Consider the following 12,466-nt stretch of genomic DNA (forward strand, 5'->3'; position numbering starts at 1 on the left):
AAAAAAAAAAGAAAATGCACACAGGTGAGCATGTACACACATATACACACACTGGAGAGCCTCTATACAGGCATCCTTCATACAGATCATTTATAGTCATATTTTTTTCATTTCTTACCCAGATCCCTGACCACTGACCACTGAACATCACTACTCTGATTCCTTTCTTTATAGCACAGCTGCATCTATTATCTCCTTATCAATCTTGAAATGACTATATGATTCATAGTGTCACTCCTCTACATTTCTTATACTGATGATTCCTGTCTTCTTTTTTTGTCTATTGCAATGTCTCAGTAAAAATATGAGAAGATGGTCTTCATTACAATTATTCAACTCTACTGATATAACACAATAATAAGGAAATGAGGAAATTAATTTTATTGACTTCTTCCCCACCAAGTAGCCTGCTTGCTTGCTTAAAAATATATTTCCTTGTCTTTTTCTGTAATGTTCCCTAAGCCTTGTTCAAAGAGAAGGATGACATCTTGTTGAATGTTCTATGGCCACTTAAAAAACAGTTCATCTGAAGTGTTCCATTCTTGTTGTTGATTATGTTATTAAGCTTTTCTCTCCCCTGTAAATTTAGCCTAGTATTTCTGTCAGTTGTGAGAAAGTACTTTGGTATCCCCAAATGTACTTGCCTTTTTCCTTCTAGTGCCATCCACATCTGCCTCCTATATTTTGGGGCTCTGTTGCTTCCCATATACATATTTAGGATTATTATGGTTTTCTAGTAGACTGAGTTTACCATTCTCTACAGCTCTTGTTGATGTCTAGTTATTTCCTGTCTTCTGAAGTCTATCCATCCCAGTTTGTTATACTAAAACACTCCTTATTACACCTAGATCATTTGTTATAGGAAGTAATTAATTGATTTTGTTTGTAAATATTTTGTCATAATTTTGTATACTACATTTCCCAAAGAGTTTTTGGTATTAATTTGAATTCTTGGTCTATCCAGTATCTTTGTGTTCCTGGTTCTCTGTACTGATGTTGACAGATGAGGGGGAAGTATTGGACAAATGGTTGTTTATTTTTCCTCCTAGTAATATCCCTATCTGTCCTTGTGTTTGTCCGTACTATGTAAAGTCCAAAAACATGGAAAGCTTCTAACCTTCCTTCCTGCTATTCTATCTCCCCAACTAATTCACCCCACTTACCCAAAGGAAAGGAGAAGGCTTGTCCTGTGAGAAAGCATGTGACCTAGCCTGTGGTGTTGTTTGAACCCTGATGTTGTCACAGGGCTCTAATTTGAAATATCAGAAGAACAAATTTATGTCATATTAAGAAACAAAACAATTATATCTAGAGGGCTTATTTTGGCTGACTAAGAACCCAAGGACCCAGGGTGTTCACTCCTGTCTTGTTCTTGGAATATGAGTATTAATCCTGTTTTCCTTCTTACTGCTGGGATCTCCAGGGTTTATTTCTTGTGATGTTTTTAGCATTCCCCTTTATGCCTAATGTATTTAAGTGTGGGGTATATGGGAAAATGCTTATGTTACCTTATCTAGATGATGTTATGTTTCTTGTTTCTGTAAATAGCATTTCTTGGGACATAGACATTCTTGCCATTTTGCAAGCCACCTATAGTGTCTCTTGTGCTATATCAGCAGAGCTGAGTAAGCATGATGAAGAACACATTCTCTTTTTTACTGAGATGATTAAGGATGAAATATCAAGCATATGATCTTTATACTATTACATGCTATAGCTTGTCCATTGACCAAGAGGCCAGAGTTGAGAGCTTTCAAATAATGACCTAAGCATCTACTTAAACAAAATCTGCTGATCTAGGTAAGAAGCTGATGGATACCTGAAACTTTTTAAAGTGCTTTCTTATTGGTTATCCTATTGGATTTTCATAACAACAGTATGACAGGAACTAATATCAGCCTAGTAGCACCTGCCTTATACAAATAATGATAAGAGCCCAAGATTCTGATGAGGTTTTCCATGATGAATCAAGCTATCTGACATATGGGTGCCAATTTAGAGCTTTATCTCTGCCTCTGTTTCCCTTAGCTTAGCAGATTTCACTTACCTTAAAGATCAGGCATAATCTATGCTGCCTAATGTGCTCAAGGCTTATGATATTTATGTAGATGAGGAACAGAAATCTTTGCAAAACAAAGGACATGTATGTGAGGTTTTCTATATGCTAAGAGCTGATCTTCCTGTAAAGGAAGGGAAGGAATGCATTTTGTTTTCTGCACTCTTTATTAGACTTCACATATGTTTACTTTACACAATTTCAGCCTTTACAAATACAGAAAATCAATCACTAAGAGACTTTGTCAACAGCTTAAAGGCTTCTTCACTGTTATAATTCATTGAAATCAGCAGTTCTGCTGTGTGAGTATACCCTATTCTAGAAAATAGGTACTTGAAGTTTAATGCAATTATTCATCTTATTTAAAATTGTCCTATAAGTAACACACCTAGAATTTGAATCCAGATTAGACTGCCTTCTTTTAGGGGATTCAATTAGTTGCATAATGTAGTAGATACTGAAGGAAGACAAAAATCTTCAAGTGTTTGTCCATTCCACCAAATTGACATGGAGACTTGAGGTTCAAGAAGAAGGGGAGCAAGATCTTAAGACTTGAGTTTCTCTGTCTGTTGCTATTTCTTCAAAAAGTGAGAAAAAAATCTATTACTGACATGTCTCTTCCCATGGACTAAGCTTAGAATAAGCTCTGTCCTCTTTTTGGGCTAGATGGATCAGTACAATGTTATGAGTTGTTTTGTTTTGTTTTGTTTTTTAAAGAAAGTTTTGTGGATGCCTTAACCTACCATACTGAAACCAGAGTCTAACCAAGGGAGTAAATAGATAAGTCAAAACCAGACATACTGAATCTAATAAAAGAGAAAGTGTGTGGGGGTGGAGGGCTTGAACACATGAGCACAGGGGAAAAAGTTCCTGAACAGAACACCAAAGGCATATGCTCTAATATCAAGAATTGACAAATGGAACCCCATAAAATTTTGAAGGTTCTGTGAGGCAAAGAACACAGTCAATAGGATAAAATTGCAACCAACAGATTGAGAAAAGATCTTTACCAATCATACATCAAATAGAGGATTAATATCCAATATATACAAAGAACTCAAGAAGATAGACTCCAGAAAACCAAATTACCCTATTAAAACATGGTGAACATAGCTAAACAGAGAATTCTCAATGGAAGAAACTCAAATGGCCAAGAAGCACCTAAAGAAATGTTCAACATCCTTAGTCATCAGGGAAATGAAAATCAAAACAATCTTGAGATTCTACTTTACACCAATCAGAATAGCTAGGATCAAAAACTCAGGTGATAGCAGATGCTGGCAAGGGTGTGGACAAAGAGAAACACTCCTCCAGTGCTGGTAGAATTGCAAGCTGGTACAACCACTCTGGAAATCAGTCTGGAAGTTCCTTGGAAAATTGGGCATTGTTCTACCTGAGGGCCCAGCAATACCACTCCTTGGAATATACCCAGAAGATGCCCCAATGTGTAATAAGGACACATGCTCAACTATGTTCACCCAAATTTATAAGAGCCAGAAGCTGGAAACAATCCAGATGTCCCTTAACAGAGGAATGGATTCAGAAAATGTGGTAATTTACACAGTGGAATACTACTCAGCTATTAAAAAACAATGACTCCATGAAATTCACAGACAAATAGATGGATCTAAGAAAATGCCATCCTGAGTGAGGTAACTCAGGCACAAAAGACCACACATGGTATGTACTCACTGATAAGTGGATATTATCTAAAGACCATGGATACAACTCACAGACCACATGAAGATCAAGAGGAAGGAAGACCAAAGAGTGAACACTTCAGTCCTACTAAAAGGGGGAGCAAAATAATCAAGGGAAATAAAGGCTGGGAGAGACTTGGGAGGAAGAGAAAGGGGAAGGAAAAAAGGGGGGAAGAATCAGGTATAAGAGGAAATGGAGGAGATGTACAGAGGATCAGGAAATTGAACAGAGGTGTGTAACAATAGGGGATGGGAAACTGTAGGCAGCAACCAGAAAGTCCCAGATGCTAAGAAAGCAAGAGCCTCCCAAGAACCCATGGGGATGACATCAGCTGAAATACCCCACAAAGGGGAGGGAGAACCTGTAGAGACTATATGCAGAGGTTAGGCATGGCCCCTCCTGGTTGAAGGATGGGGCCACCCACCCACCTCCAAAAATTTTAAGCCAGAATTGATCCTTTCTAAAGGAAGTAAAGGGACAAAAAGTAGAGCAGAGACTGAAGGAAAGACCATCCAGAGACTACCCCACCTGGGGATCCATCCCACATGCAGACACCAAACCCAGACACTATTACAGTGGCCAAGTAGTACTTGACCAATACAGATGTGGATACTCAGAGTCAACCATTGGACAGAGCACAGAGATCCCAAGGAAGGAGTTAGAGAAAGGACTGAAGGAGCTGAAGGTGCCTTATCTGGGATCAATGGGAGGAGAGGCCCTTGGTCCTATGAAGGCTCGATGCGGTGAGGTAGGTGGGTGGGGGAGCACCCTCATAGAACCAGAGGAAGGGGGAAGGGGATAGGGGTTTTGCAGAGGGGAAACTGGTAAAGGGGATAGCATTTGAAATGTAAATAAATAAAACATTCAATTTTAAAAATGATGGGCCAGTTATACATCCATATCTGGCATAGAAAGCAAGAACGTTTTATAAAACTGTAATAAATGCAATCAACACCCTGGATAGGATTTTCATGAGTGAAGTGATACAGTCATATATTAAAATTTTTGGGAAATCCTGAATAAGAGACATAAAGTGTTTCTGATGAGAATTTTTGTAGTGACTTTGAGCTCCTTCCTTAGTGATTTTATTTCCAGCTGTGATATTTTATATCTTTATTGTTTTACTGTGCTGGTTAATTTTACCTGTTGACTTTACCCTAGAATCATCTGAAAAACAAAAACAAAAACAAAAAAAAAACCTCATAGGGAGGAATTATCTAGGAATTGTGTGTGTGTGTGTGTGTGTGTGTGTGTGTGTATCTGTCTATCTGTCTGTATTGATTGTTACTTGATAAAGGAAGTCCCTCCCCACTTGGGGCAGCACTATTTCCCAGCAGGGTATTAAGGAGAAGGATGCTACCTATCAGCAAGCAGGCATGTAGGCAGTATCCATCTCTGTCCTTGCTTGACTATGGATGTGATGTTTTAAGTTCCTGTCTTGGTGTAAACTGGAATTGTAAGCCAAATGAAACCTTTCCTGTGCCTTCTGCCGCCTGGTATTTTCTGTTGGGAGCAGACTCTTGACTGGTCTGCTCCAGTGAAGATACCATATCCTGATCCATCCTAGAGAACCCACTGCACTCAGAGCAGTTGAGTACCCACTGCACTCAGACTAGTAGAGAACCTGCTGCACTCACACTCAAAGCAGTTGAGGATCCACTGGACTCAGGGTAGTGGAGGATTGGCTGCACCTAGAGCAGTTGGACAACAGCTTGACTGTGCCACTGAAAACCCAACAATCTAAAGACCTCTCAGGAGATCTACTAAATCCAGGGCAACGGATCAGCAGCATCTCTACCTCCGTGAAGAGCCACCAGTTGGAAAGCCCCATAAGTGGTCAGCTATAACCAAGGCTGCAGGCCTACCAGGAAACCTGAGGAAACCCAGAAACAAAAGAGGTAGACTCTAGACAATCACCAACAAAAACCAGATGGATAAAGGCAAGTGAAAGGTCATAAGCAACAGAAGCCAATGTACATGGACATCATCAGAACCCAGTTCTCCCACCAGAGCAAGCCCTGAATACAACAACACACCTGAAAATCAGGAAGCAGACCTAAAATTCTATCTCAAGAAGATGATAGAGTCCTTTAAGGAGGATATCAATAACTCATTGAAAGAAATACAGGAAAACACAGGTAAACAGGTAAAGAAATTAAATAAAGTGATCCAAGACTTAAAAGTGGAGTAGAAACAAGAAAGAAAACACATATGGAGGCAAACCTGGAAATGGAACACTGAGGAAAGAGGTCAGGAGTTACAGATGTAAGTATCACCAACAGAATACAAGAGATAGAAGAGAGAATCTCAGGTGTGGAAGATACTGTAGAAGAGAGTGACACAATTATCAAAGAAAATTCAAAACATAAAAAGCCCCAAGCTCAAAGCATCCAGGAAATTCAGGACATAATGAAAAACCAAATCTAAGAATAATTGGAATAGAGGAGAATGAAGATTCCCAGCTCAAAGGACCCGAAAATGTCTTCAACAAAATCATAGACGTAAACTTCCCCAACCTAAGGAAATAAATGGCCATAAAGTTACAGGAAGTCTATAGAACACCAAATAGGTGGGACCAGAAAAGAAAATCCTCTCCTCACATAATAAAGAAAACGCTAAATGCAGAACAAAGAAAGAATATTAAAAACTGTAAGGGAAAGGGGCCAAGTAACATAAAAAGATAGACATATTAGAATTACACCATACCTCTTAACAGAGACTATGAAAGACAGAAGAGTATGGTCAGAGTAATGCAGATGCTAAGAGAACATAAATGCCAGCCCAGGCTACTATACCCAGCAAAACTTTCAATCAGCATAGATGGAGAAACCAAAATATTCCAGGACAAAACCAAGTTCAAACAGTATCTGTATACCAGTTCATCTCTACACGGGATCATAGAAGAAAAACTCCAACACAAGGAAAGTACCTGCACTAAAGGAAGGACAAGATATTAAGCATCTCACAACATAGCCAAAAGGAGAGAACCACAAACATGTAGAGCCACCTAAGAAAACAAACATATCAGGAGCCAACAGTCATATCTCTTTAATATCTCTCAATATTAATGGATTCAACTCACCTATAAAGAGATATAAGGTAACAGACTCAAGATGCAAACAAGATCCAGCATTTTGCTACATACAAGAAACACATGCAATAACAAAGATAGACACTATCTCAGAGTAAAAGGATTGAAAAGGATCCTCAAAGCAAATGGTCCCAGGAAACAATCAGGAGTTGCCATCCTAATATCCAAAAAATTAGACTTTCCATCAAAAGTTATCAAACACGATGAAGAAAGACACTTCATTTTCATCAAGGGGAAAATTCACCAAGAGAAAATCCCCATTCTGAAAATCAATGCCCCAAATGCAAGAGCAGCACATTCACAAAAGAAACTTCATTAAAACTCAAAAATACACATTGAAACCTACACAATAATAGTGGAAGATTTCAACACCCCTCTCTCACCAATGGACAGGTCATTGAAACAGAAACTAAACAGAGACACAGAGAAACTGAAAGAGGTTATGAACCAAATGGATTTAGCAGTTAGCTACAGAAAATTTCACCCTAAAACAAAAGAATACACCTTCTTTTCAGAACCTCATGGTACCTTCTCCAAAATCAAACATATAACTGCTCACAAAACAACCCTCAACCAATACAAGAAGATTGAAATAATACCATGCATCCTATCAGATCACCATGGCCTAAGGCTGGTCTTCAAGAATAGCAAAAACTACAGAAAGCCCCCCCACACATGGAAACTGAACAACTCTTTACTCAGTGATAACTTGGTCAGAGAAAAAATAAAGAAACAAATAAAATGCATTCTGAAATTAAAAAAAAAAATATTGGCACATCATACTTAGGGACACAATGAAAGCAGTGCTGAGAGGAAAGTTCATAACACTAAGTGCCCTGGTAAAGAAACTAGAGAGATCTTATACTAACAACTTAACAGCACATCTGAGAGCTCTAGAACTAAAAGAAGCAAAATCACCCAAGAGGAGTAGAAGGCAGGAAATAGTCAAACTCATGACTGAAATCCACCAAATAGAAACAAAGAGAACAATACAAAGAATCAACAAAACCAGATTCTCTTTGGAGAATCAACAAGTTAGATAAACCCCTAGCAAAAATAACTAAAGAGGTGAGATGAAATATCCACATTAACAAAATCAAAAATGAAAAGGGAGACATAACAACAGAATTGGAAGAAATTTTTAAAAATCATCAGATCCTTCTATAAAAGTGTATACTCAACAAAACTGGAAAATCTAGATGAAGTGGATGGTTTTTCTAGACAGATACCACTTACCAAAGTTAAATCACAAGCTGCTAAACTATCTAAACAGGCCCACATCCCACAACGAAATGAAAGAAGTTATTAAATACTTCCCAATCAAAAAAGCTCAGGGCCAGATGGATTTAGTGCAGAAATCTACCAAACCTTCAAAGAAGAACTGATACTATTTTTTTCAAGCTATTCTATAAAGTAGAAAGAGAAGGAATGAGCCCCATGCCACTTTGGCTGTGAAATCAGCTGATGGCCCCAAGTGCCCCAGAGGACTCTCCATGCTGCAGGCACCCTACCACACCCAGGATCGTAGGATCACTGGTCTCATAGGATCACCTTGGTCTCCTGAGCAAGCTCTGACCCTGGGACTCAGGTGAGAGTTCCATCTTTTACCCGGGGCTCTCAGAAACCAGTCCACACAAAGAGTGCCTGGGCCAGAGAAGCAATAGAGCTTCTTGGACAGGGTCCCTTCGGGCCTTCATCCTCAGCCAGGAGGCAGAGCTGAGACCCAGACCTCTGGGGACCTTCTCCACCAGAGGAGATTCAGCCTCCAGGGAGGGCTGACCCCTGGTGAGAATGCCATCTTGTGTCTCAGGTCTCACAGTGGCCAGTCCACACAGGAGAGCACATGGGCCACAGAAACAACAGAGCTTATTTGACAGGGTCCCTTCCAGCCTTCGTCTTCAGGCAAGAGGTGGATCTTGCTCCAGACCTCTGTGCACCTTCTCTGCAAGAAGAGAGCTTGCCTCAGGGAGTGCTCAGACCACTGGGACTCAGGAGAAAGGTGCACTGCTAGGAGTGCTGACAGAGGCTAACAGAATCACAGGAGGAACAAGATCCAGCCACAGACAGCTAGAACATCTAATACCAGAGATTACCAGATGGCAAAAGTCAAACATAAGAATCTTACTAACAGAAACCAAGACAACTCAAAATCATCAGAACCCCATACTCCCACCACAGCGAGTCCTGAATACCCCAAAACACCCAAAAAGAAAGATTCTGATTTGAAATCATATCTCATGATGCTGGTAGAGGATTTTAAGAAAGGCATTTATAACTCACATAAAGAAATATAGGATAACATTGCTAAACAGGTAGAAGCCCTTAAAGAGGAAGCACAAAAATCCCTCAAAGAATTACAGGAAAACACTGCTAAACAGGTAGAAGACATTAAAGAAGAAACGCAAAAATCCCTTGAAGAATTGCAGGAAAACAAAAACAAACAGGTGATGGAATTGAACAAAATCATCTAAGATCTAAAAGTGGCAGTATAAACAAAAAACAAACAAACAAACAAACAAAAAACCCAAAGGGAGACAACTCTGGAGATAGAAATCCTAGGAAAGAAAACAGGAACCGTAGATGTGAGCATCAGCAAAAGAATACAAAAGAAAGAAGAGAGAATCTTAGGTGCAGAAGATTCCATAGAAAACAAAAACACAACAATTTAAAAAAATGCAAAATCCAAAAAGATCCTAATCAAGGAAATCCAGGACACAATGAGAAGACCAAACCTATGGATAGTATGTATAGATGAGAAAGATTTTCAACTTAAAGGGCTAGTAAATATCTTCAACAAAATTATAGAAGAAAACTCAACTAACCTAAAGAAAGAGAGCCCTTGAACATACAAGAAGTCTACAGAACTCCAAATAGATTGGACTAGAAAAGAAATTCCTCCTTACACATAATAATCAGAACAACAAATGTACTAAATAAAAGACAGAATATTAAAAGCAGAAAGGGAAAAAAAGGTCAAGTAACATATAAAGGCAGGCCTATTAGAATTACTCCAGACTTCTCACCAGAGACTATGAAAGCCAGAAGATCCTGGACAGATGTCATATAGACACTAAGAGAAAATAAATGCCACTCCAGGCTTCTATACCCAGCAAAACTCTCAATTACCATAGAAGGAGAAACCAAAGTATTACATGACAAAACCAAACTCACACAATACCTTTCCAGGAATCCAGCCCTTCAAAGGATAATAATGGGAAGACACCAACACAAAGATGGAAACTACGCCCTAGAAAAAGCAAGAAAGTAATCCTTCAACAAACCTAAAAGAAGATAGCTGCAAGAACAGAATCCCAACTCAAAGAACAAAAATAACAGGAAGCAACAATTACTTTTCCTTAATATCTCTTAATATCAATTGACTCAATTCCCCAAATAAAAGACATAGACTAACAGACTGTCTACATAAACAGGACACAAATTTTGCTACATACAGGAAACCCACCTCAGGGACAAAGATAGACACTACCTCAGAGTAAAAGGCTGGAAAACAATTTTCTAAGCAAATGGTCCATAGAAATAAGCTGGAGTAGCCATTTTAATATTGAATAAAATCGACTTCCAATGAAAAGTTATCAAAAAGACAAGGAGGGGTACTTCATCAAAGGTAAAATCTTCCAAAATAAACTCTCAATTCTGAATAACTATGCTCCAAATTCAAGAGCATCCACATTCATTAAGGAAACTCTAGTAAAGCCCAAACCACACATTACACCTCACAAAATGAGAGTGGGAGACTTCAACACCCCACTTTCATCAATGGACAGATCCTGGAAACAGAAACTAAACAGAGATACATTAAAGCTAACAGAAATTATGAAACAAATGGATTAACAGATATCTATAGAACATTTTATCCTAAAATAAAAGGATATACCTTCTTCTCAGCACCTCGTGGTATCTTCTCCAAAACTGACCATATAATTGGACACAAAACAGGACTCAACAGATACATAAATATTGACATTATCCATGGATCCTATCAGATTACCACAGACTAAGGATGATCTTCAATAACAACATGAAAAATAGAAAGTAAACATTTATGTGGAAGCTGAACAAAACTCTACTCAATGATAACTTGGTCAAGGAAGAAATGAAGCAAGAGATTAAAGACTTTTTAGAGTTTAATGAGAATGAAGGCACAATATACCCAAACTTATGGGACACAATGAAAGCACTCATAAGAGGAAAATTCATAGCTCTGAGTGCCTCCAAAAAGAAACTAGAGAGACAGCATACACTAGCAGCTAGACAGCACACCTAAAAGCTCTAGAATAAAAGGAAGAAAATTCACCCAAGAGGAGTAGATGGCAGGAAATAATCAAACTGAAGGCTGAAATCAACCAAGTAGAATAAAAAAGAACTATACAAAGAATCAAGCAAACCAGGAGCTGGTTCTTTGATTAAATCAACAAGATTGATAAACTCTTAGACAGACTAACTAGAGGGCACACAGACAGTATCCTAATTTTAAAAATCTGAAATGAAAAAGGAGACATAAGAAGAGAACCTGAGAAAATAAAAAACATCATCAGACCCTACTACAAAAGACTATACTCAAAAAAACTGGAAAACCTAGATGAAATGGACAATTTCCTAGACATATATCAGGTACCAAAGTTAAATCAGAATCCAATTAAAGATCTAAACACTCCCATTTCCCTTAAAGAAATGGAAGCAGCCAATAATCATCTCCCAACCAAAAATGCATAGGACCAGATGGGTTTACTGCAGAGTTCTATCAAACCGTCAAATAAGACCTAATTCCAAATCTCCTCAAACTATTCTAAAAACTAGAAACAGAAGGTACTCTACCCAATTCATTCTATGAAGCCACAATTACTCTGATACCTAAACCACATAAAGACCCAACAAAGAAAGAGAACTTCAGACCACTTTCCCTTATGAATATCTATGCAAAAATACTCAATACAATTCTCACAAATCGAATCCAAGAACACATCAAAATGATCATCCATAATGATCAAGTAGGCTTCATTCCAGGGATGCAGGGATGGTATAATATACAGAAATCCATCAACGTAATCCACTATATAAACAAACACAAAGAGAAAAAATACATGATCATCTCATTAGATGCCGAGAAAGCATTTGACAAAATCCAACACCCATTCATGATAAAAGTCTTGGAAAGATCAGAAATTCAAGGCATGTACCTAAACATAATAAAAGCAATATACTATAAACCAGTAGCCAATATCAAACTAAATGGAGAATAACTTCAAGCAATCCTACTAAAATCAGGGAGAAGACAAAGCTGCCCACTCTATCCTTACCTATTCAGTATAGTACTTGAAGTCCTAGACAGAGCAATGAGACAACAAAAGGAGATCAAAGGGATACAAATTGAAATGGAAGAAGTCAATGTATCACTACTTGCTATGATATGGTAGTATATATAAGTGACCCTAAAAATTCCTCCAGAGAACTCCTCAACCTGTTAAAGAGGTTCAGTAAGTAGCTAGATATAAAAATAACTCAAACAAATCAGTGTCCATTCTCTACACAAAGGATAAACAAGTTGAGAAAGAAATTAGGGAAACACCCCTTGCCATGGTGACAAATAATATAAAATA

The sequence above is a fragment of the Mus caroli genome, chromosome 8, assembly GCF_900094665.2.
Source record: "Mus caroli chromosome 8, CAROLI_EIJ_v1.1, whole genome shotgun sequence".
Lineage (NCBI taxonomy): Eukaryota > Metazoa > Chordata > Mammalia > Rodentia > Muridae > Mus > Mus caroli.